Source organism: Cetorhinus maximus, chromosome 1, assembly GCF_964194155.1.
Source record: "Cetorhinus maximus chromosome 1, sCetMax3.hap1.1, whole genome shotgun sequence".
NCBI classification, from domain to species: domain Eukaryota; kingdom Metazoa; phylum Chordata; class Chondrichthyes; order Lamniformes; family Cetorhinidae; genus Cetorhinus; species Cetorhinus maximus.
This window is the reverse complement of record NC_135879.1, coordinates 206,253,138-206,270,298: the sequence shown is the minus strand read 5'-3', so window position 1 is coordinate 206,270,298 and position 17,161 is coordinate 206,253,138.

Here is a 17,161-nt window from a genome sequence, read left to right as displayed (position 1 = left end):
GTGGTCTCATGGGCTATCAATCTGGTCAGGAGGAAACGATTCTCATCTTTCCAGCATGAGTATTCTGCTGTGGGGGAGCAGCTTCACCATCTCGAAGTTAGGAGGTGGTAAGTGGTCACCTCCTCATAGCAAACGTAATGTACAAAAATGCTCTGTTACAGTTAATCAAATTATATGCCCCAGCTCAAATCAGCAATTGGCTGACTATCCTCCGGCAGCTCCCACTGTTGCTGGTGACATCCAGGCCAGTGATTTTAGGAGTGATTTCAACTGCATCGTTGATGTGGCCGGACAATCCAGCAGGGCCAACAGCAAGCTGGACGCCATGTCCAGACTCCTGGTGGAAACAGTCAAAGACACCAAGCTGCACGACATCTTCAGCATCTCTGCAGATGGAATGCTATGCAGATACACCTGGTCAAGGCCAGACTGGTCTGTCCCTTCTAGGATATATTTCCTATTTGTTTCCTGTGCATTCACAGTCAGATCCACTGACATCAAGCTGGTGCTTTTCTCTGACCACAGCCATGATGGCTGATTATCACCTACAGGAAAACCAGAGGGTTGGCAGGGGGACATAGAAGCTGAAAATGAAACAGTTGACCTCAGAAAACATCAAGGAGCTCAAAAGGGATTACAAAGGTTGGAGAACCTTGAAACTCCTCTTTGAGTCCCACTGTTCTGGTGGGAAGCGAACAAGGCAAAAATCAGGATGTTCTTTGTGCTCAAAGTTGCTCATGTAGGTGAGGTGATGGTGTAGTGGTATTATTGCTGGATTAGTAATCCAGGGTGAAGTTCTAGGGACCTGGGTTCAAATCCTACCACAGCAAATAGTGGAATTTGAATTCAATAAAAATCTGGAATTAAAAGTCTATTGATGAAACCATTGTTGTAAAAACCCATCTGGTTCACTAATATCTTTTAGAGAAGGAAATCTACTGTCTTAAATGTCCTCTAAGCAAAGGCAATAGTCAATGACGCCCACATCTCATGAATGAATAAGAAAAAAGGTGAGACAGAGAAAGAGAGAAATGTCCCAACTCTGGGAAAGCATGCAGAACCTGCTCCTGCTGCAGCTGATGAGGGTCGATGTCAAACTGGGTTTCTAAAAGGTGAAGAGCCAGTAGGCCTCACTCTTCGCTGCGGAGGCCTCCAAAATCATCTTCCAGTCCAAAGTCTAGACTGTGCTCGCATTTTTTCTTCCAAAAGGTACACAAAGAGAGTTCTGTGATCAGCAGCCTGAAGGAAGAAGGTGGCTTAGCAATGTCATTGCAACCTGACATGCTAAGGATCAGCAAATCCTTTAATGCTGGGCTGTATGACATGAGGCCCACAGACAGCACAGCCTCCCAGCCCTTACATGCCCTCTATAATGGAGGTCTTAGATGACAGGACGCAGGAGAGTCTGGACAAACCACTAACTCTGGATGAGTTGACAAAGGCTGTCAGGTCCTTCAAGATGAGTAAAACTCCCAGAAGGGATGATTACCGGCCAAGTTGCATTTGGCTCTGTGGGACTGGATCTGTCCAGACCTGATGGAAGTGTGTGAGGAAAGGCATCATCACCCTCATCATAAGAGGAAAGTGGGGATGGAAGAAATCAAAAATTGGTTACTCATCTTACTGCTTAAAGCGGACTAAAACAATTCTGTTCAAGGTCTTTCAAGGCCAATTGGGTCAAGTCTACTCTAACTTTTGTCATCCACCCCGATTAAACCTACACTATACCTGGCAGGAATATCTCTGATAGCCTCTCTCATTGGCAATGTGAGGGATAGGGAGGGGTGGACACCTGCCTCATCAGCTTGGACAGAAGAAGGCCTTTGACAGAATATCACAGTCCTATGTGATGGATTAGGGTTTGGGGAGAAAATCCACAATTGGATCAAACTACACATCAGTAACGCAACTTCAGTCAATGGGTGTGAATTGGAAACTTTCTGATCAAATCTGGAGTCAAGCAGGTCCGTCCTCTCTCCCCTGTCTTGGTGTGTATTATATTGAACCTTTTGTTGAGTCTCTCAGGAAGGATGCAGACAGAAGAAGGTAGACAATCTCAGGCAGCAGGGGCACTCAAGTCGAAGCCTCCCTGTACATGGATGACATTGCCATCTTCTGTTCGGATCCGCTGTCACTGCGCTGACTGATGAGCATCTGCAACTAGCTCGAACTGGCCTTGGGAGCCAAAATAAATTATGGCAAGAATGAGGCCTTGTTCTGTGAGAACTGGGCTGACCGATCCTTTGTCCCCTTCACCATCAGGTCAAACTATCTGAAAGTGCTGGGAATATGGTTTGGAAGGGCCGTGGCATGTGCCAAGTACTGGAAGGAATGCGTAACCATGGTGATGCAAAAACTGGGCATACGGGAGCGATGCTGCCTCTCCTTTGCAGGTAAGAACCTGGCCATCAGGTGCAAGGTGCTCTCAAAGCTGCTGTACGTGGCACAGACCATAAGACCATAAGACCATGAGACGTAGGAGCAGAAATTAGGCCATTCGGCCCATCAAGTCTGCTCCGCCATTCAATCATGGCTGATAAGTTTCTCAACCCCATTCTCCCGCCTTCTCCCCGTAACCTTTGATCCCCTTACCAATCAAGAACCTATCTATCTCGGTCTTAAATACATTCAATGACCTGGCCTCCACAGCCTTCTGTGGCAATGAATTCCATAGATTCACCACTCTCTGGCTAAAGAAGTTTCTCCTCATCTCTGTTCTAAAAGGTCTTCCCTTTACTCTGAGGCTGTGCCCTCGGGTCCTAGTCTCTCCTACTAATGGAAACATCTTCCCCACATCCACTTTATCCAGGCTTTTCAGTATTCTGTAAGTTTCAATCAGATCCCCCCTCATCCTTCTAAACGCTATCGAGTATAGACCCAGAGTCCTCAAACATTCCTCATATGTTAAGCTCTTCATTCCTGGGATCGTTCTCGTGAACCTCCTCTGGACCCTCTCCAGGGCCAGAACATCCTTCCTGAGATACGGGGCCCAAAATTGCTCACAATATTCTAAATGTGGTCTGACCTGAGCCTTATAAAGCCTCAGCAGCACATCCCTGCTTTTATATTCTAGTCCTCTTGAAATAAATGCCAACATTGCATTTGCCTTCCTAACTACCGACTCAACCTGCAAGTTAACCTTAAGAAAATCCTGGACTAGGACTCCCAAATCCCTTTGCACTCCAGATTTCTGAATTCTCTCCCCATTTAGAAAATAGTCTATGCCTCTATTCTTCCTACCAAAGTGCATGACCTCACACTTCCCCACGTTGTATTTCATCTGCCACTTCTTTGCCCATTCTCCTAACCTGTCCAAATCCTTCTGCAGCCTCCCCACCTCCTCAATACTACCTGTCCCTCCACCTATCTTTGTATCATCTGCAAACTTAGCCAGGGTGCCCTCAGTTCCTTCATCTAGGTCATTAATGTATAAAGTGAAAAGTTATGGTCCCAACACTGACCCCTGCAGAACTCCACTAGTCACTGGTCGCCATCCTGAGAAGGACCCCCTTATCCCCACTCTCTGCCTCCTGCCAGATAGCCAATCTTCTATCCATGCTAGTACCTTGCCTCTAAAACCATGGGCTCTTATCTTTCTGAGCAGCCTCCTGCGCGGCACCTTGTCAAAGGCCTTCTGGAAGTCCAAGTAGATAACATCCATTGGCTCTCCTTTGTCTAACCTACTTGTTACCCCCTCAAAGAATTCTAGCAGATTTGTCAGGCATGACCTCCCCTTGATGAAACCATGCTGACTTTGTCCTATTTTACCATGCACTTCCAAGTATTCTGAAATCTCATCCTTAATAATGGACTCTAAAATCTTACCAACGACTGAGGTCAGGCTAATCAGCTTGTAATTTCCCGTCTTTTGCCTCACTCCCTTCTTAAACAGGGGGGTTACATTAGCAATTTTCCAGTCCTCTGGGACCCTCCCTGACTCGAGTGATTCCTGAAAGATCACCACTAACGCCTCCACTATCTCTTCAGCTATCTCCTTCAGAACTCTGGTGTGTAATCCATCTGGTCCTGGTGACATATCCACCTTCAGACCTTTCAGTTTTCCTAGCACCTTCTCCTTGGTAATGGCCACCATACTCACCTCTGCCCCCCGACTCTCTTGAACTTGTTACTCGTGTCTTCCACCATGAAGACTGACGCAAAGTACCTATTCAGTTCCTCCTCCATTTCTTTGTTCCCCACTAGGTCTGGGTTGGGGCTGTACCCATTGGAGTTTAGAAGAGTGAGAGGTGATCTTATTGAAACATATAAGATCCTGAGGGGACTTGATAGGATGGATACTGGGAGGACGTTTCCACTTGTGGAGGAGACTCGAACTAGGGGGCACAGATTATGAATAAGAGATATCTCTTCTAAGATGGAGATGAGGATACCTTTTTTCTCTCAGAGAGTCATCAGTCTGTGGAATTCTCTTCCCCAGAGAGCAGTGGAGGTTGGGTCATTGAATTTACTCGAGGTTGAGTTAGATAGATTTTTGATAGACAAGGGAGTCAACGGTTATGGAGGACAGGCAGAAAAGTGGAGTTGAGACCATAATCAGATCAACCATGATCTTATCAAATAACAAAGCAGACTTGATGGGCCAAATGGCCTACTCCTTATCCTAAGTCCTATGTTCCGAGGTCTGTCCCATATCCCAATCCTGTGTCGTGGTGGTCACCTGAGGCACCTGCTTTATCTGCAGATTGAACATAGACGGGTTCCGCAGGGACACACATTACAAACCTCTAGGTAAAGTGGGGTAAAGCGTACTCAACATTGCCATCGTCCTGAAGGCCATTTTTGTGTGCTGTTGCAGACCGTCAAAGATGCAGGGCAAGGGAAGTCCCCCGTGTTGCAAAGGATGGGCCTGGCAATGTTGCTATGGAATGCTCCATTCAGTTAGACCATGACATACCACCTGTCCTTTGTGGAGTAGTTTATGCAGAAAAACACCTTTGACCGCTAGTCCAAGTGGCCGTGGTCTGCATATAACATCCTCAAAGTCCTGCGGGAAAAGGAGATGGTGGATCCTGTTGGATGATTTCCTGAGCAGACTGTCAAAGTCATTTGGCAGAATACCTCTGCACCAGAACTTTCAAAAAAGCACCAAGGCTGTAGCTTGGCTGGCAGTGAGAAAGGCCCTCTCTGTCCGAATCTTCCTGCACTCTTTGAATCTCACCCCCTCTGCACATTGCCTTTGAGGTGGTTGCAGTGGGGAAGAGGCCATTGCCCACCTCGTTCTGCAATGTGCCTTTGCAAAGAAGGTCTGGGAAGAGATGCAGTGGTGTTCGTTGAGGTTCATCCTGAGCAGCTCTGCAATGCAGGACATTGTGCTCTATGGGCTGTTCCCAGGGATGCGCACTGAGATAAGCATCAATTGCAGAGTGGCACAACCCAATGTCCACAGCTATTTGCTGAGGAATGCACTCCAGCTTGGGTTAGCTGCCACAAAGTGCACTGGGGAAAGGCCACAGTCTAAGGCCCTCCCACTATAGTACACTGAGGGGCTGGAAACTATGTAAAACCCCTCTGGGATTTTCCAGCTCCAACCGTGGAGGGAATCGCTGCAAGCGGGTCAAGAAAATTTGGAGAGCAGCCAAAAGGCGGGACCGGAAAATCCAGCCCCTTGAGTTGTAGGTTTGACATGAAACGAATGTTGTAAATATTAACTGTAAGTGTAAATCTAGTGAGACACTGCAAGGTGCCAGAAACTGTATTGAAAAGAATTGATTTGCTTTGAACTTGATGTAATGTCAACTTTGAATAGTGAGGTAATGTGCTTTTAGAAATTTTTATGAATAAAGTATATTTTTGGGAGGAAAATAAGAAATGCAGGAGATGAGTAAATACCTTGCGTGAGAAAACCCTCTCCCTGACTCTGACGGCTCTGATATCAGGGGACATTTTTGAGGCATATAGAAGTTCAGTTCACTCGCAGCTGTGCAGATTGGCTGCCATGATCTCTCTGGGTTCAGATCCTCCATTTTAACTGAGCCTTCAGCACTGGGCTATGCTAGTAATCCACTACTGTGCTCAAGGATGTTCAATATGATGCCTTTGACATCAAGGCAGCATTTGACCGAGTGTGGCATCAAGGAGCCCTAGCAAAACTGGAGTCAATGGGAATCAGGGGGAAAATTCCCCACTGGTTGGAGTCATACCTAGCACAAAGGATGATGGTTGTGGTTGTTGGAGGTCAATCATCTCAGCTCCAGCACATCACTGCAGGAGTTCCTCAGGGTAGTGTCCTAGGTCCAACCATCTTCAGCTGCTTCATCAATGACCTTTCTTCCATCACAAAGTCAGAAGTGGGAATGTTTGCTGATCATTGCACGATATTCAGCACCATTTGTGACTCCTCAGATACTGATCACTGAATCCCCCACTATCAACATCCTGGGGGTTACCATTGAGTAGAAACTGAACTGGACTAGCCATATAAGTACTGTGGCTACAAGAGCAGGTCAGAGGCTAGGAATGCTGTGACAACTAACCCACCTCCTGACTCCCTAAAGCCTGTCCACAAGGCACAAGTCAGGAGTGTGATGGAATACTCACCACTTGCCTGGATGAGTGCGGCTCCCACAACACCCAAGAAGCTGGACGCCGTTCAGAACAAAGCAGCCCGCTTGGTTGGCACCACATCCACAAACATTCACTCCCTCCACCACCAACACACAATACCAGCAGAGTGTGCCATTTACAAGATGCACTGCAGGGATTCACCAAGGCTCCTTAGACAGCACCTTTCAAACCAATGACCACTACCATCTAGAAGGACAAGGGCAGCAGATAGATGGGAACACCACCACCTGGAAGTTCCCCTCCAAGTCACTCACCATCTTAACTTGGAAATATATCGCCGTTCCTTCATTGTCACTGGGTTAAAATCCTGAAACTCCCTCGCTAACAGCACTGTGGGTGTACCTGCACCACATGGACTGCAGTAGTTCAAGAAGGCAGCTCACCATCACCTTCTCAAGGGCAACTAAGGGATGGGCAATAAATGCTGGCCCAGCCAGTGAAGTCCACATCCTGTGAATGATTTTTTTTAAAGTCCCACTTAGATCAACTGTAAGCAATTTGGAATAATCTGTTGCCACTTTGTATCAACATACCGCCACTCTTTACCCACGTCAAATTCCTCTCTAAAATTAGCAACCAGAAAATAATACATCTCCTGGCTGGAACAAAAGCATGAGCATAAAATATTATGACCAGGACAGCTGAGAAATATTCAGAGCAAGTTAGGAGATGAGTAAGTAATGTGATGAAAGAAATTTGTCACTGAAGCTTAAACCCCTTCAGTATTTTTGTAGCTTCAAGCCTGCTGCTGGAATCTTTATTTTTATAGTAATTGGTAATTAGCATTCCAGTCTTGACAGTATTATTTCCTGGCATTAAGGTCAGTAATTATTACAAGCTGCTATTAAAAATAGAAACTTTTGTTAGCCTATGTGGCAAGAGCATTAAAATATTTCAGGATAAGTTCTTTCATTTGCAAACAATACATTTTCAGGCCTCGGAAATATTCGCACTCTGAGATAAAAGGAAAATAAAAGTTTATACTATATTTTTAGTACATTCAGGTAACATTGCCTGGATTAATGTAGAACACAATGATGTGATAGCAAACACAGAAAATGCTGGAAATGTCAGTGTGGTAACTGAAGGTATAGCCACTCCTGCTGTCTATCAGGGGTCACGTGATGTTCTTGGAGGCTCCGACCAATGAGCCCTAAGCGCGAGCAATCCGGGGGTGGGGGTGAGGCTTCCTGATGAGAGTCCTGATCGAGCATGTAGCACCTGAAAAAAATTCTCTGTAATAAAGTTTATCTGTTTCTTGTTGAAACCTGTCCGCTCTGTCAAGTCATTACAGTCAACAGGTCAGTTAGCATTGGAGAGAAAAGATGAGTTCATGTTTCAGTGTGGATCTTTCAACACAACTGGAAAATGTTCATGACGAACAATATATAAAAAAAGGAGACAAAACTATACCTGGAAAGGAAATAGGATGATGTGTAAATGCTTGAGTGGAAAAGAGAAAATGGTTAAATGGCTGAAATTATATTAACATGAAACAATTGGTGGTATAATTAGAGAGCTGTTTTGAGACACAGGGCTAAACATTCGGCTGCACCTGTTTTTGGATGCAGGTGTCCTGATTCATGATCTGCTCGTGCTGGTCCCATTCAGGGCGGGCAACATGCCAACTTTGTGCTGCTCTCTCACCTGCAGCCTCACACAACCCAAACTGCTGGCTGACTGCACATTCAACAGAGGGAATAATACCTTGTGAGGCTAGCCTCCAGTTCTTAAAGACAGACTGTCCCTCTTAAAGGGTGCTGCACCGACTGAAAGGAAGCTGCTATTGCTCTCTGCCAGTACCGCAAATGGCTGCAATTGGAAACAAAGTAAATGGAGTACCAGAGCAGAGACAGCCCCCAGGTTTTTGGATGCAGCTCTGTCCCTAGTCATGGATGACAGCAGGAGGAAAGAGTCTATGTCACCACCGGAGGCTGTACAGTTATTAAGGAACGCTTTCGCAAGGAAAAGGGGGCAGGTTACCACGGAGGTCAGTGCAAGGAGCCTGGCTCTGAAACCCTGCCAGCAGTGCCAGATTATAGTTCAAGGCCTCACAGGTGATCAAGGCCAATTCATTCGTCTGCTTCTGGAGTTCCCTCTGTGACTGTTCCTCTGCTTCTGGAGTTCCCTCTGTGACTGTTCCTCTGCTTCTGGAGTTCCCTCTTTGACTGTTCCTCTGCTTCTGGAGTTCCCTCTGTGACTGTTCCTCTGCTTCTGGAGTTCCCTCTGTGACTGTTCCTCTGCTTCTGGAGTTCCCTCTTTGACTGTTCCTCTGCTTCTGGAGTTCCCTCTTTGACTGTTCCTCTGCTTCTGGAGTTCCCTCTGTGACTGTCCCTCTGTTGCTGGAGTTCCCTATGTGACTGTTCCTCTGCTGCTGCTGGAGTTCCCTCTGTGACTGTCCCTCTGCTACTGGAGTTCCCTCTGTGACTGTCCCTCTGCTACTGGAGCTCCCTCTGTGACTGTCCCTCTGCTACTGGAGCTCCCTCTGTGACTGTCCCTCTGCTGCTGGAGTTCCCTCTGTGACTGTCCCTCTGTTGCTGCTGGAGTTCCCTCTGTGACTGTCCCGCTGCTGCTGGAGTTCCCTCTGTGACTGTCCCTCTGTTGCTGGGGTTTCTTCTGTGACTGTCCCTCTGCTGCTTCTGGAGTTCCCTCTGTGACTGTCCCTCTGTTGCTGGAGTTCCCTCTGTGACTGCCCCCTGTGTAGTATAAAGGGTTAACAGATTGAATATGTGAATGTCCCAGATGATGTATCACTGACACTAGTCAGTGATGTGTTAGACTCTCAAGACAGAGGTTGGAATCATGCCTAGGAGCTACCTGACTACCCTGTAACCTGTTCAGATGTAGTACTAATAAAGAAGTGTTAAGCAGATACCAGAGTATATCTACAGTCTTTAAGAACAAGTCCCAAGCCCAGAGTTCAAGGTAGAAGGACGCAATCTCACAACATGATGGCAGCCGTGGAGACATTGATGTAAAATGGCACATTGGTGTTATTGAAGGAACCCTACAGTGAAGAAACCTTTTAAAGCAGCTGGAGAAATTTTGGTGGAAGGAGGAGGCACACTGGAGAGAGATGACGATGGTTATACCTAGTGAGCAGGTCCCTTCCCTTGCACCACCAGTTTGTCTGCCTGCGGAGAGGCCAGCAGTGGGAGTTATGGAAACACCATTTTTCCCAGTACTGAGTTGTGTCAACTCTTCATGGGAAAGAGCCAAAGATTCAAGTTATTTTCTTTCTTTATGCAGTAGGTCCAGTAGCATACAACATTCTCTTCACTGTAGAGTTCCTTCAATAACAACAATGTGCCATTTTACATCAATATCTCCATGGGTGTGTAGGAGTCCACTGCAGACTTTGATTCCATTATTAAAGCCTTTGCCATCTATTTTAGCTATTATTACCTGTTATGATTGAATAAGCATGTTTTGGCCTGCACTCACAACAACCTAGGGAATTGCACAGGTTAAAAAGTTTATAGCACAGAAATTTGGCTGTGTTAAAAGGTGTATATTTAAATGCAAGGAGAATAGCAAATAAAGCTGATGAGCTGAGGGCACAGATAGGTACATGGTAGCATGATATCATCGCTATAACGGAAACTTGGCTTAAAGAGTAGTAAAAATAGCAGCTCAACATCCCTGGATACAGAGTTTTCAAACAGGATAGGGAGGGGGATAGGAAAGGTGGGGGTGTAGAATGATTGGTGAAAGAAATAATTGCAGCTGTGAGGAGGGATGTTATACTAAATGAAGCATCAAATGAGGCCATATGGGTTGAGATCGGAAATAAAAAAGGGGCAGTCACATTGCTAGGAGTGTACTATAGACCTCTAAATAGTGGAAGGGAGTTAGAAGAGCAAATATGTAGGCAGATTTCTGAGTGCAAAAACAATAGGGCAGTAATAGTTGGAGACTTCAACTACCCTAATATCAATTGGGATAGTAACAGTGGAGAGAACTTTCCCCCCGTCAGGTGGAGGGTTGCGCGGGGGCAGGCATGGGCGGGTGCAGGCCCGATCGGGGGTGTTGATCGGGTCCGGGCCGCCATTTTACGTGGGCAGGCCAATTAAGGCTGTGCGCTCTCTGTGTGGGTAGTGGGGCCCCCGCCTGAGTTGGGAGTGCGCTCTTTCACGCACAGAAATCTCACTGAGGCAGAGGTGCTTCAGGGACATAAGTTGTATGTTTTACAAATTTTAATAAAGAAAAAAAAAATTGAAGACGTCCCCTCATGTGACAGTGTCACATGAGCTGGGACATGTCAATGAACTTTAATGAAAAAATGTATTTAATTTATAAACCTTTCATGAAACCTCATCCCGCCCGTGGATGAGGTTCCATGAAAAATGTGAAGGCCACCTGGGCTCTTCACCTGCCCGCCGACCTTAAGGTTGGACGGGCAGCTTTCTCAATAGCCTTAATTAGTTAATTAATGGCCTTAACAGGGCCTTTGACAGTGCGGCGAGCACACAGCCGAGTCAGCTATGTGCCGGCCGAACTGAAAATCTAAAGGACACACAGTGACGTCGGGACGCGCACCTGCGTCATTTTACGCCTCGGCGAGTGGGCGTTGTCCCCGCTCACTGAGCCGAAAATTCTCCCCAGTGTGAAGGGCACAGGGGGCACAAAATCCTTGAACTGTATTCAAGAGAACTTTTTCAGGCCAGTTCTAGATTTAGTCTTAGGAAATGAAGCCCGGCAGGTGGATGAAGTAACAGTGGGGGACCATTTCAGAGATAGTGACCATAATAAAGTTAGATTTGGTGTCATCATGGAAAAGGACAGACTAACAAGAATAAAAGTTCTAAATTGGGGGAAGTCAAATTTTCCAAAGCTGAGAGGTGAACTGGTGAAAGTGGACTGGATACAGCTACCAGAAGGGAAAATGGTGTCAAATCAGTGGGAGGTGTTCAAAAGCGTGATTCTACAGGCACAGTATAGATATGTCCCCACAAAGAAAAAGGATGGTACTGCCAAATCTAGTGCCCCCTGGTTAACCAGAAGCATACAGGAAAGATAAAGCAGAAAAAGAAAGCTTATGACAGTCACAAACGGCTTAATACTGCAGAAAGCCTAGAGGAGTATAGAAAGTACAGGGGTGAAGTAAAAATGGAAACCAGGAAAGCAAAGAGAGCATATGAAAAAATATTGGCAGGAAGAATCAAAGAAACCCAAAGCTGTTTTGCCAGTACATTAAGAGCAAGAGAATAACTAAGGAAAGGGTAGGGCCTATCAGAGATGTACTTGGAAATTTGTGCGTTGATGCTGAAGATGTGGGCAGGGTTCTCAATGAGTACTTTGTCTCTGGCTTCACAAAAGAGAGGGGTGATGGAGGCATTCTAGTTAAAGAGGAATGTGAAATATTAGATACAATAAGCATAGTGAGAGAGGAAGTACTGGAGAGACTGGCATCCTTGAAGGTGGATAAAGCACTAGGGCTGGATGATTGTATCCCAGGTTGTTAAAGGAAGCCAGGGAAGAAATAACAGATGCTCTGAGGATCATTTTCCAAACCTCACCAGACACAGGTAAGGTACGAGAAGATTGGAGGTCTGCAAATGTTGTACCAATATTTAAAAAGGGTGCGAGGTCTAGGCCAGAAAATGATAGGCCGGTTAGTTTGATTTTGGTGCTAGACAAATTATTGGAATCAATCCTGAGAGACAGGGTAAACTGTCACTTAGAAAGGCAAGGATTGATCAGGGATAGTCAGCATTGTTTTGTTAGGGAAATCATGTCTTTCTAACTTAACAGAACCTTTTGAGGAAGTAACAAGGAGGATTGATGAGGGTAGTGTAGTGAATGTTGTCTACATGGATTTTAGTAAGGCATTTGACAAGGTCCCACATGGCAGACTGGTCAGAAAAGTGAGATCCCATGGGATACAGAGGAAGGTGGTGAGTTAGATCCAAAATTAGCTCAGCAGCAGGAAACAAAGGATAATAGTTGATGAATTTTTTTGTGAATGGAAAGTGGTTTCCAGTGGCATTCCACAGGGCTCAGTGTTGGGGCCCTTGCTGTTTGTTATATATATTAATGATTTGAACTTAAATGTGGGAGGCATGATCGGGAAATTTGCACATGACACAAAAATTGGTTTTGTAGTTGATAGTGAAGAGGATGGCTGTCAACTCCAGAATGATATCAATGGTTTGGTTGGGTGGGCGGAGAAATGGCAAATAGAATTCAATCCGGAAAAGTATGAGGTAATGTATTTGGGGAAGGCAAACAAAGCAAGGGAATACTCAATAAACAGGAGGATATTGAGAGAGGCAGAGGGAGTGATAGACCTTGGAGTGCTTGTCCATGGGTCCCTGAAGTTGGAAGGACAGGTGGACAAGGTGGTAAAGAAAACATTCCATATGCTTTCCTTTATTGGACAAAGTATTGAATACGAAAGCAAGGATGTAATGATGGAACTGTATAAAATGCTGATTGGTCCATAGCTGGAATTTTGTGTACAGTTCTGGTCACCACATTATAGGAAGGACATAATTGCTCTGGAGAGAGTTCAGAGGAGATTTACAAGAATGTTGCCAGGGCCAGAAAATTGCAGCTATGAGAGAGATTGGATAGGCTAGGGTTGTTTTCCTTAGAACAGAGGCGACTGAGGGGCTGAGGTTTACAAAATTATGAGGGGCCTAGATAGGGTAGACAGGACATTGCTGAGGGGTCAATTACCTGGGGGCATTTAATTATTCCTATGTCACCCAGCTAGCTCTTGTAGATACAAGGTGCTGAAGGATGAGCTAATCTGTGATCGCCTAGTCATGGGTCTCCAGGGTGAAAAACTCTGACTTTCTGCAGGCCAAAGATGATCTTGCACTCGATTAAGGATATGATAACAGGACACTTAGAAAATATCAACAGGATTAGACAAAGTCAACATGGATTTATGAAAGGGAAATCATGTTTGACAAACCTAATGGAGTTCTTTGAGGGCGTAACTAGCAGAATAGATAAGGGAAGACCAGTGGATGTGGCGTATTTGGGTTTTCAGAAAGCTTTTGATAAAGTAAGAGGTTAGTGTGTAAAATTAAAGCACATGGGATTTGGGGTAATATATTGGCATGGACTGAGAATTGGTTAGCAGACAAGAAAAAAAGAATAGAAATAAATGGGTCTTTTTTGGAGTGGCAGGCAGTGACTCTGGGGTACCACAGGGATCAGTGCTTGGGCCCCAGCTATTCACGATATATATCAATGATTTGGATGAGGGAACCAAACATAATATTTCCAAGTTTGCTGATGACATGAAGATTGGTGGGAATGTGAGCGATGAGGAGGCTGTTAAGAGGCTTCAAGGCAATTTAGACAGGTTGAGTAAGTGGCCAAATACATGGCAGATGCAGTATAATGTAGATAAGTGTGAATTTATACACTTTGGTGGGTAAAACAGAATGACAGAGTATTATTTAAAAGGTGATAGATTGGGAATTGTTGATGTACAAAGGGACCTGGGTGTCCTTGTACACCAATAACTGAAAGCAAGCATGCAGGTGCAGCAAACAGTTAAGAAGGCAAACGATATGTTGGCCTTCATTGCGAGAGAACTTGAATACAGGAGCAAGGATGTCTTACTACAGTTGTACAGGGCCTTGGTGAGACCACACCTGGAGTGTTGTGTGCAGTTTTAGTCTCCTTATCTAAGAAAGGATATACTTGCCATAGAGGGAGTGCAGTGAAAGTTCACCAGACTGATTCCTGGGTTGGCAGGATTGTTGTCTGAGGAGAGATTGGGCCGACTAGGCCTGTATTCACTGGAGTTCAGAAGAATGAGAGGAGATCACATTGAAACATAAAATCCTGACAGGGATGGACAGACTGGATGCAGGGATGATGTTTCCTCTGGCTGGGGGTCTAGAACAGGGGGTCACAGTCTCAGGATACGAGGTATACAATTTAGGACTGAGATGAGGAGAAACGTCTTCACTCAGAGGGTGGTGAGCCTGTGGAATGCTCTGCCACAGAAGGTTGTGTAGACAAAGACTGAATCTATTTAAGAAGGAAATAGACAGATTTCTGGGCTCTAAAGGTGTCTAGGGGTGTGGGGAGAGCGGGAGTATGGCATTGAGGTAGGGGATCAGCCATGATCATATTGAATGGCAGAGCAGGCTCAAAGGACTGAATGACCTACTCATGCTCCTATTTTCTATATTTCTGTGTTTCTATGTTTCAAGTGGTCCAGTATGTGAGACAGGTTGAGTCTTGAGCTTTTAATTGGTCTATAATTTGTGGCGATTCCGAGGCTTCACATGACTCCATGGATTGGGTAGGTCCACAGGCAGTGGCCCCGCCCATGTGAAATCCAGCCAAACAAACTGAAAGGGCGGGAAACTTCATGCTGGCAGCCATTTTGAGATGCTTGGGTTGTGGTGTGAAAACCCAGCACAGGCACCAAGGCTCCCCAGCAGGTGGTGTGGAATGCTTCCAGTGAGGCAAAGCTGGATATTCCAAGAATTGCTGCAAATCCAGCAATTTTAATCGGAGTCACAGACCAGAAAATATTTATGAAACGCACTCCTTCCAAGAAATGGAAAGGCAAGAAATAGATAAAACTACAGAGTTCCTCAGGGAACTCGATAGTCTTAATCCAGGCTATTGGTCAGTAACAGTCCAAGTTCAAGGCTTCGATACTTCTTTAAAATTGATACAGGAACTGCTGTTAACTTATTAATAGATGACCATGACTGGCTTCAGGCAATGACCCTTCATCCATCAGACATGAAGTTACAAGGTCCAGGCGGCATAGACCTTCCAATCAAAGGCAGGATTATTGCTCCTCTCAGCTACAGGGGGTGACAGATCGTTGATTCTCTCTATGTTCTTCACTTTAATGTACGTCCTTATTGAGTGGTGATGTTGGCTTACTTATAGGATTCTTAGAAAAAACAGATGATGATCACCATTTGAACTGTCTTTCATGCAACAATCTTCATCCTTTTATTTAGAGGCTGTAGAAATTCAGCCTTCAGAAGTTGATGAAATTTATACACTCGGCAGTAAGTTTCTTTCTCTTGCGAGGCACCGTCTGCTAGAGCCCAGGCAGAGACTGAAGTTATGAATCTTTCAGTTCTTTGAGAAGTAAGGCCAGAGATGGAGGATACAGAAGGCACTGCGGCAGATGGTGACCATCCCCAGGAAGACCTGCTGGACCTGAATTGTCTCTTCCTAGAGAGTGATGAGGAAGAATCCCCTGCAGTACTGAGTGATCTGTTAGAGGTTGAGGTCCGAGAGGATGATTCATGTTTGCCGTTGATGGATGCACCTTATGGAGTCTCTAGTGTCTTTTTAGATGAATCAGCTGTGCTTTTAGTGGCTGGGCAACATTCAAATCTTAGACCCACTGAATCTACCAATGTATCACTTACTTTATCTTCTGTTGTTCATGAAGAGTCTTCCCCTGCGAATGCCTTACATGAGTCCAGGTTAGAGTCCATAGAGGATCACACCACTGGGGTGAAAGTCAATTTCTACCCATACTTCAGTCCCAGCTGAAATTCCTCTTCCCTCCAGAGATGGAGGTCAGCATAGAAGCTGCGGCAGAATCTTCAGCACTTCTGAGGCTGCAGAATCCTGTAGATCAATCTTGTCCCCAACTTCATTGTCTACAGGAAATTCCTTTCATTACAGAAGATGAATCTGTCTTGTCTCCATATTCTCAGCATATTCCCATTTCCCATAGTGGAGCAACCTGAGAGAAGTGTGGATCTCTTACCACTGCCTACAGAAAGTAGACTGTCCTCCTGAAAAATTATTGGGAAATCATCTCTTCTTCTTTTCCTGACAATCTTACTGTTCCTTTACTTCTGTTGCCTCCTCTGTGACTATTCCTCTGCTATTACTGGAGTCTCCCTGTGCTTACTAAACCAGGACCACATCATGTCCAAGCTACAGACCAGGAGGCAATCCGCTGGGCTCTGTTAACTCTGTCTCTCAGCAGCACTACTGCCCAGGTCTTTCACTGGTCAACCTTTTGCAGGTGTGCACCCGGAGACCCATGGAAATATTTACTGGAAGTCTTCATTGAGTAATTTTGGTGGTACGACCATTCTCTGAATTCCCGCCTGCCACAGTTGATGGTTGATGCTGGTACTGTAGGGGTAGGTGGTGGTATAGGGGTATTGTCACTGGACTGGTATTCCAGAGACCCAGGGTAATGTTCTGGGGGCCCAGGTTCAAACCCCACCATAGCAGAATTCAATAAAATCTGGAATTAAAAGTCTGATGATGACCATAAAGCCATTGCTGATGGTCATAAAAGCCCATCTGATATCCTTACCTGCTCTGGCCTACATGTGACTCCCGACCCACAGCAATGTGGTTGATTCTTAAATGCTCTCTGAACAAGGGCAATTAGGGATTGGCAATAAATCCTGGTCTAGCAAAAGATGCCCACATCCATAAGTTAATTTTTTAAAAAACTATTTGCTGACTGTCCCTTTCATTTCATGTTGGTACTTTTCTTACTGACTTCCCTCTCACGACCAGCTGTAGCTGCTGCTCTAAGAGATTGAAAAATTGTTACAAGCTGTGGACAGGAATTTCTGATCTCTTGAAACAATTCTGTTTGAAG